At 46.0% G+C, this 9,614-nt stretch overlaps 1 long non-coding RNA gene across 1 annotated transcript; it reads right to left on the bottom strand.

Annotated features, from left to right (window-relative positions):
• Positions 1-8,482: 8,482 nt before the first annotated feature.
• On the bottom strand, positions 8,483-8,847 carry LOC128126324 (uncharacterized). The gene is made up of 2 exons (XR_008224136.1): positions 8,731-8,847; positions 8,483-8,631 (listed from the first exon to the last, which is right to left on the bottom strand). It is a non-coding gene; the product is annotated as an uncharacterized LOC128126324 (long non-coding RNA).
• Positions 8,848-9,614: the final 767 nt, after the last annotated feature.

Genomic DNA, 9,614 nt, shown 5'->3' with positions numbered 1-9,614 from the left:
ATCACCAAGAATCTCTTTCAGATGATCTCTTGTCCACTTATCCATCGGTGGATATGCAGGATTAAAGTCTAAAGGTGCATCTTCGAAAATGTCATCCGCTTCTGAGCCTTCTCCTGCAATTGAGATATTATCAGTTACATCATGACAATCATTATTTTATTCATTACCATTATGATGATTCGATTCACTTGTCTACCCCTCGACTAATGGATTTGAGATGCGATTCTCCCCCTCAACATCAGCATGGTTAGGCATACGCTCCCCCTCGATATAAGATATAGTTGGCATATGCTCTCCCTCAATAGTCGAATCATTTCTTTCATTTTTAGACGTCGAACTCAAGTTCTCTCCCTCCACATATTCATAAGTCAAAATAGGCATTCTTTCGACATTTACTTTTGATGTTAATGAAGAATGTGCATAAGTTTCTTCATTTGTGACTGTTGAATCATCAGAGTGTTTCGATGCCTTAGGGACTTGATTATCATCAACATGTATTTCTACATCAATGTCCTTATCAGGAATCCCAAAAATCAAATCAAGATCAATATCATAAGAATTCATTATTTTATTCTGCTATAATTGGTTTTTGAACAAAAGGCTGCTTAATTCGTCTAACACGTAACAACCCAAAACAAGATAAAAATTTCCATTTTTAAAACAAGTACTGCAAGTATAAAAATTGTTCCAAAACCATCACAATGTGTAAATATCACATCATCATAGTACAATATCAAAATGCGGAAATAACGGGAGAGAATGTTGTGTCATCACGTCGAGCCCTTCCCCTTAGTACCGGAAGTACCTAAAACCATAAACACAGTTTGTAAACAAACGCTTAGTAAGTTTTCCCCAAAGTACCACATACCAACATACAAATTAATTTTATGGGCCTAATTATAATCTTACATATAATTCTTGCCGACGGCTAAATCCCGGTCTTCCATAAAATTTCCACGGGCCAGATCCTGGTCTTTCATGCAACTGCCAGGGGCCAGATCCTGGTCATTCGTGCAACTGCCAAGGGCCATATCTTGGTCTTTCATACAGGTTCCAGGGGCCAAACCTTGGTCTTTCATACACATATCACACAAGTAATCTGTATCCTATAATAAAAAAATGGGTCGGCCTTGGTGCCTTCAACCCATTGATACAGTGATAAAACTCACCTCAGTTTGCTGGAACACAATACGCTCGACTGTTGAACAAAGAAGTCCCACACTATCATAAATAAATAGCCCTAATCAGCATTAGGTCATAATCCAAAATCATAGGCCTAAAACCTAAGTCCAAACACCTAAGATAAGGGCCCAATTTCCTTTCCCATAATGGGCCTAACCATTCTTGTCCCAAACGAAACAACATGCTCCAAGGCCCATAAAGGCCCAACTACACCAACTTAAGGCCCATTAGCAGAAGTCAAATGCCCACTTACTCTAAACAGGTCAAGGTCCAATGACCCAAAAGCCTAACAAAAAGCCCAAAAGCCCACTAGGAGCATACGCACGATGTAATCTCAATAGGCTCGACGTACTTGATCGCCATGCAGTATATGTTCTGTACGCCTTCGTATGCTCAGCGTACAGAGCTGCTCAGCACCTTTATCCATTTGGTGCTTAATCCATGCATTCAGTTAATCTAACTTCCAGATCTCGGTCATTAAGGGGGTCCTAGGGCTTAAAGCTGGAAACTTTATGTCTTAACATGTCTTATGGGAGTCCAACATCCATTTTTTTTCATCAAAACTCACATGAAGGACCTAGCTTCATGAACGGCGTCAAAGCAACCACCAAGATAATATTTTCATGCTTCTAATGTAACAACGTAATTTTCAAAACAAAATTTTCATTTTGACACAACCATTTTCACATAAAATATTTTCAAAAATATCCAACAATAGTTATCAAAACATATCGTATCCCAAGATCACAAAAATCAAATCCTCTCTCTAGTGTGTACGAGTCACGTCGGCGCCTTCCCACGGTCCTCGCTACTACCTGAAACACATAACACAACAACTGTAAGCATAAATGCTTAGTGAGTTCCCCAAAATACCCTTACACACATACGCCTTTCCAGGCCATACTCAACACGACCTTTCGGTCCATGTGTCTCAGGGGACTTCCGTACCAGTCCCAGTAGACCTTCCGGTCCTACTCGTATCGACCTTCCGGTCCATGACTCCTTGACCTTCCGGTCCACGTCATAATGCCTTCCGGCCCATATCATACATAGCATACATATCACATACATAAAGCATACAGAACATGCAACGCATAGCATACAAAACATGCATCTCATAGAATACAAGACCTTCCAGTCACACATAGGTACCTTTCCAGGTACAGTATAGTGAGAAGACTCACCTCGTATGATGTCTAGAATCTCACGTGCTCAATATCTCTGAATCTCAAAACAACGACCTAGCCCCGCCTAATCACAACAAATAATCATTCTAATTATTATCGGCTTCCAAGGCTATGCTACACCCTTTTCCACTATCCCACAGAAGGGTAAAAGACCATTTCACCCCTCCCTGACTCGAAAGTCCACATGTTTGACCAAAACCCCAAAAGTCAACAAAAGTCAACAGCAAGCAGTACGCATGGCGTACCAGCTCCTTGTACGCGGGGCGTACCCTTGCATTCCAGAAACGGGGGGTGCAACCCACTACGCGGCGCGTACTGGGATTACGCCCAGCGTACATCCCAGTTTCTCGCTTCCTCATTCTAATGTCTTAAACGATTAAGACGTAACCCCATATTCCAGATCTGGCCATTTTAAAACTTCTTAATCCATAAAGTCGAAACCTTTAAGCCTTTGCATGGCTATAAAGGTTCCCCACACCTTCAAACACCTTTCCCTTCTCCTCCAAGAGTCTAGATCTCATGCATGGCTCAACATCCACGTCCAAGATTGCATTTTTATGAACATACAACTCATATAGTTTTGGAATATTATAGATCTAGGCCAATTGCAACTACTTGCTCATAAAGTCTCCATCTTCAGACCAAAAACCCTAGAAATTGGTCCAAGAAGCACACCATATAAACTATAAGGCAAGATCTGAACTTTTTACCTCAGGAAGAAGCTACAACCTTTGTAGTCCTCAGATCTACACTTGTCCACCAACTTCTAGCCTCCACAATGGTCTCTTCTTCTATTTCACCACCTTGAAATGGCACTTTGAAGCTTAGAACACTCACACCCAAGCTAAAAATGAAGGAAATGCTCTCTTAGGGTTTCTTTCTGAAAGATGGTGGCTGAGGGACAAGACCATCTCATTCCTTTTATAGCCCTCAATTCATATTAGGGTTTTGAGTCTGGGCCGGTTACGCCCGGCGTAACCTTAGGTACGCCCAGCGTACCCGGATGGAACCGCGTACAAAATAAGCGCGCGAGTACGCGCAGGGTACTCCTTGTACGCCCAGTGTACTCACAAGCTTAACACTCAACACAAAGGACCCAATATGACAACTTGGAAAAGATGAAGGTTTAAATGGTTGAACCTGAATTTCGGGCTGTTACAATTCTCCCCCACTAGAACCAGACTTCGTCCCCAAAGTCTTATACCGAAAACAACTCTGGATGCTGCTCCCGCATCTTCGACTCAGACTCCCACGTCAGCTTGGACCCCTTCCGATGTTGCCATTGAACATGCACCAATGGCACCTCCTTGTTCCTCAGAACCTTGATCTTCCGATCCCGAATCGCGATTGGTCTCTCGGCATAATTCAGGCCCGCATCCACCTGAATATCCTCCAGAGGCACTACCGCCGACTCGTCGGCTATACACTTCCTCAACTAAGACACATGGAAGGTGTCATGAATCTGGCTCAACTCCGCAGGTAGCTCCAGATGATATGCTACTCTGCCTACTCTCGCAATCACTCTAAACGGCCCAATAAACCGGGGCCCCAGCTTGCCCCTCTTCCTGAATCGGATCACTCCTTTCCAAGGAGATACCTTTAGGAGCACGAAATCACCAACCTGGAACTCGAGCTCAAATCGTCGCCTATCTGCATAACTCTTCTGGCGACTCTGAGCGGTCAACAACCTCTGCCAGACCTGCTGTATCTGCTCTGTCGTTTGAAGCACAATCTCCGTACTACCCATCATGCATTGCCCTACTTCTCCCCAGCATATGGGGGTCCGAAACCTCCTCTCATACAACGGCTCAAAAGGTGGCATACCAATGCTCGAGTGATGGCTGTTGTTGTAGGAAAACTCAGCCAAGGGCAAATACGTGTCCCAACTTCCGCCGAAGTCCAAAACACACGCCCGAAGCATGTCCTCGAGCATCTGAATCATCCGCTCACTCTGTCCGTCCGTCTGTGGGTGGTATGTGGTACTGAAATGCAGCCTCGTACCCAACTCCTCATGAAATTTCTTCCAAAATCTGGAAGTAAATCGCACATATCAGCAGAAGAGCTCTCACTGATAGCAAGAAAGTGAGCGTTCTTCATCAACCTATCCACAATCACCCAAATTGCATCAACACCTCTAGCAGTCCTTGGCAATTTGGTGATAAAATCCATGGTAATCTGTTCCCACTTCCACTTGGGGATCTCTAACAACTGCAGCTTACCATGCGGACGCTGGTGCTCGGCCTTAACCTTGCGACAGGTCAAGCACCTCTCTACGAACCATGCAACATCCCTTTTCATACATGGCCACCAATACTCCTTCTTTAAATCCAAGAACATCTTAGTGGCCCCGGGATGGATCGAGAACTTCGACCTATGGGCCTCCTCCATCAAGATGGTACGCACCCCGCCCACAAACAGTACCCAAATCCAGCCCTGAAAAGTCATAAGTCCTCGACTATCGGTAACAAACTCCGATACCTGCCCGATCACCCGCTCCCTTTTGCGGTTCTCCGGTCTCACTGCTTCTGCCTGGGACCCTCGTATAGTGTCCAACACCAGAGTCATCACTATCAACCTCATACAAACGTCTCGAATCAGGGCGCTCTCCGCCCTACAGCTCAAAGCATCGGCTACAACATTAGCCTTGCCCGGGTGGTACAGGATCTGACAATCAATATCCTTTACCACATCCAACCATCTCCTCTGGCGCATATTCAGGTTGGGCTGATCCATCAAGTACTTCAGACTCTTGTGGTCCGTGTATATGGTACACCGAACCCCATACAAATAGTGACGCCAGATCTTGAGGGGAAACACTACAGCCCCCAGCTCCAGATCGTGGGTGGGATATCTCGACTCATGAGGCTTCAGCTGCCTCGATGCATATGCTATCATGTGCCCCCTCTGCATAAGCACTGCCCCCAACCCAGATATCGATGCATCACAGTACACCACAAAATCCTCCATCCCTTCCGGGAGTGCGAGCACTGGGGCTTCGCACAACTTCTGGCGGAGTGTCTCAAATGAGGTCTGCTGCTCCGGACCCCATGAAAATGCAACACCCTTCCGGGTCATCTTGGTAAGTGGCACGATGATCTTGGAGAAATCCTTAATAAATCTTCGATAATAGCCGACCAATCCTTGAAAGCCCCTGATCTTGGTGGGTGATCTCGGCACCTCCCACCTCATGACTGCCTCAATCTTCGCCGGGTCGACCAATATCCCATTCTGCCTGACGAGATGTCCCAAGAACTGAACCTCTCGTAACCAGAAATCACACTTGGAGAATTTGGCATAAAGCCTCACCGACCTCAATACCCCGAGAATCTCTCTCAGATGCTCTTCGTGCTGCTCTCTAGATTTCGAATACACCAAAATATCATCAATGAATATGATCACCGACCGATCCAACATCGGCCTGCACACCCTGTTCATGAGATCCATGAACGCAGCTGGTGCATTGGTGAGCCCAAAAGGCATCACCACGAACTCATAATGCCTATAACGAGTTCTGAACGTTGTCTTCTGGATATCTTCATCCCGAACCCTCATCTGATGATAACCCGATCTCAAATATATCTTGGAAAACCAAGACGCTCCCTGCAACTGATCGAACAGATCGTCAATCCTCGGTAACGGATAACGGTTCTTGACCGTCAACTTGTTCAACTCCCGGTAATCAATACACATCCGGTGTGAACCATCCTTCTTCTTGACAAAAAGGATCGGCGCTCCCCAAGACGAGCTACTCGGTCTAATAAACACCTTTCCCAACAACTCCTGAAGCTGTGAGGATAACTCCTGCATCTCTGGCGGCGTGAGGCGATAAGGCGCCTTGGCGATAGGTGCTTCTCCCGGAACCAAATCGATACGAAACTCCACTTGCCTCTCGGGAGGCACACCCGGCAGTTCCTCAGGAAAAACATCCGGAAACTCGCACACTATCGGAACCCCATCAATCGAACTTGGCCTCCCCGCGGCCACTCGTGTGTCCATCACATAGGCTACGAATCCACTGCAGCCTTACTGCAAACTCTGTCTCGCCCTGGAAGCCGAACAAAACGCTGACCCACACCGGGTCCCCTCGCCATACACCGTAAGCACTCCCCCACTAGGGTCTTGTATCGTCACCATTTGACGCTCGCAGTCGATAACAGCTCCAAATCGGCTCAACCAATCCATGCCCACTATAACACACACGTCCCCCATCGCAATCGGGACCAGATCTATCGGGAACTCCACACCGAAGATCTCAAGGATACACCCTTGAATCACATCCGAAGCATACACTGCTCGCTCATCAGCTATGGAAACTCACAGAGGTCGACTCAACACCTCTTGACAGATACTAATGTGCTGACTAAATGCCAACGAAACAAATGACCGACTCGCACCGGTCGAACCTCGGTAACCCCAACAGCAGGCATAGATCCCTGCGCTGATCCCTGGTGTAGCTAAGGGCACTCGGCCTTCCGATGGTCGGTCTGGTTGCAATGGAAGCAAACCATAAATCCCTTGGGGCAATCCCTGGCGATATGCCCCTCCTTGCAACATTTGTAGCAAGCACCTGATCGACAGGCCCCCTCGTGACCCTTGCTAAGTGCGGCCCTTCTGGCCTCCAGTCCTCGAATCAGCGGACTTGGTCCGCTTGGCTACCGGCTGAGACTGAGTCGGTCGCCGATCCATCCTCTAAGACTCGGCCTTCTCCCTGGCCTGAGTCTCCAACTCAATCTCCCTCTTCCGGGCATTTGCCTGGAGCTCAGAAAATGTCCGGTATGTCGAGTTCGACACAAACTCCCGAATGTCCCTCCTCAGAACGCCCAAATACCGGCTCATCCGTGCCTGCTCAGTAGACACCTGCTCAGGGCAGAACATCGCCCTGTCATAAAACTTCCGGGTGACCACAGTAACCGAATCATTACTCTACTTGAGGGTCAAGAACTCCTGAACCAGCCGTTCCCTCTTCACCAGGGGAACATTCGCGTCTCTGAACATGATGGTGAACCTCACCCAGGTCACCGCTGAAATCTCTGCAAGAGTGAAGTTGGATGTCATGAACTTCCACTAATCCTTCGCTCCCAAGCAAAGCTGGTTCAAAGTGAACCGTACCCTCAGGTGCTCCAGACATGAACACGTATAGAAGCATCCCTCAATGTCAGCAATCCATCTCATCGCAACGATCGGATCCTGCATCCCATCAAACTCAGGTGGCTTCGTGTTGCTGAACTCCCGGAACAACGAGTCACCTCCCTAAGGCCTGGCAGCAGCCACAGCTGTTGTTGCTGCAGCGACTGCGGCCTTAGTCACCGCAGCGTACCGCTCATCAAAAGTCTCCAACAGTATGGTCTTGATAGACCCAAACATCTCCGGAATCTCGGCCCTGATCGCCGCAGCCACCTCATCGTGCATCATCTGACGAAGCTCCTCGTCACTCACACCGCTCGTCTCAGGTCTGTGGCGTGTCCCAACCATGATGTATCTGAAATATAATATAATAATAATATCAAAGACTCATTCGAGCATGCTCACACTCGAAATCTCGACCCTACTTGTTCCTAAGTGCCCAAAGGATTCTTACCTAGAGTGCGCACTGCTCCGGTGTCTTTGGTAGTACGGGCCCTTATACTACCGCCTATACTGCATCAGTATTCACCCTAAGTCCTCACCCTTGGGTCCCAAGTCACAAGTACTCTATATTTCACTGGCATAGGCTACTCCTCGGTAGACCTCTCATAAGCCCCTCACTGCTACCTACTCGCTCACAAGCATCATATAGCAGCACAATCCTTCCTAGGCTAAGGCATCACAAAATCAGGCCACTCTAGTCCTAATATGAATACCTAGCCAACTCTAGCATGCATAATATAACATGTCATATCACAAAACGTAAGGGCATTTTGGGGATTCACCGTTCGGGCGCTGGCTAACAGTACACACTGCTCTGCTTTGGTTGTCTCAAAACCTCTTGGAAAAAAAATTAATGCTTTTATCATTCGAAAATTTTCTCAAATCCTCGGTTTGAGTTCAGTTACGCCCGAAGGTGCATCCGAATCCCTCAAACCAATGCTCTAATACCAACTTGTAACAATGTAATTTTCAAAACAAAAACTTCATTTTGTCACAACCATTTTCACATAAAATATTTTCAAAAATATCCAACAATAGTTATCAAAACATATCGTATCCCAAGATCACAAAAATCAAATCCTCTCTCTAGTGTGTACGAGTCATGTCGGCGCCTTCCCACGGTCCTCGCTAGTACCTGAAACACATAACACAACAACTGTAAGCATAAATGCTTAGTGAGTACCCCAAAATACCCTTACACACATACGCCTTTCCAGGCCATACTCAACACGACCTTCCGATCCATGTGTCTCAGGGGACTTCCGTCCCAGTCCCAGTAGACCTTCTGGTCCTACTCGTATCGACCTTCCGATCCACGTCATAATGCCTTCCGGCCCATATCATACATAGCATACATATCACTGTTGGATAAGGTGTCTAAGTCCATAACTATTTCTGGTAAATACTTGACCCGACCCGGCATGGTCCATTTAGGTTGCATGGCACCATGCAATTGGATAAACTAAATGAGAGAAATAACACATATGGTTTATTAATATATTATAAGTTCTAATATATTAATAATATTATTTAATTAGTTTTGATCAAGAATTAATTTAGAATTAATTAAGTGATCAAAAGAATAACTAATTAAATATAGTGGGCTAAAAGGCTCCATGGATTATCAAGTTGGGTTCAACCCATAGGATGCTCCATGGACTTAACCCATGGATTGAGAAATGAAGAGTTATGTTACATTAGGGTTTTACCTAATGCAACACACTATGTAAGGACCATGTCTCTCCCCAAAATCGGCTACACTAGTGATACACAAGAGAAACAAGAGGGCTTGGCCGATTTTAAATGTGTTAAAGTATTCTCTCAAGTTTATACTTTGCATTTAGTGTTGTGTGAAGCATTTGAGGCATCACACTTGAGGTGCTAGGCTCACAAGGTTTCAAGGAACACTTACAACAACAAGGTATGTAGTTCTATCTTTTATACAAAGAAAATTATACCCCATGTATGCTAGATAGGTTCATAACCTTGGAAAACAACTTTGCATGATTATTAGACAAACATAGATCCAAGGTTATTAGGGTTGCATGTACACTTAGGAAGTGTTAGAATGCTCAAAACCCATCAGTGGTATCAGAGACTAGGCTTTCTTGTCTGATT

The sequence above is a fragment of the Lactuca sativa genome, chromosome 5 (assembly GCF_002870075.4).
Source record: "Lactuca sativa cultivar Salinas chromosome 5, Lsat_Salinas_v11, whole genome shotgun sequence".
Classification (NCBI taxonomy): domain Eukaryota; kingdom Viridiplantae; phylum Streptophyta; class Magnoliopsida; order Asterales; family Asteraceae; genus Lactuca; species Lactuca sativa.
This window is presented reverse-complemented; position numbering and strand designations above follow the sequence as displayed.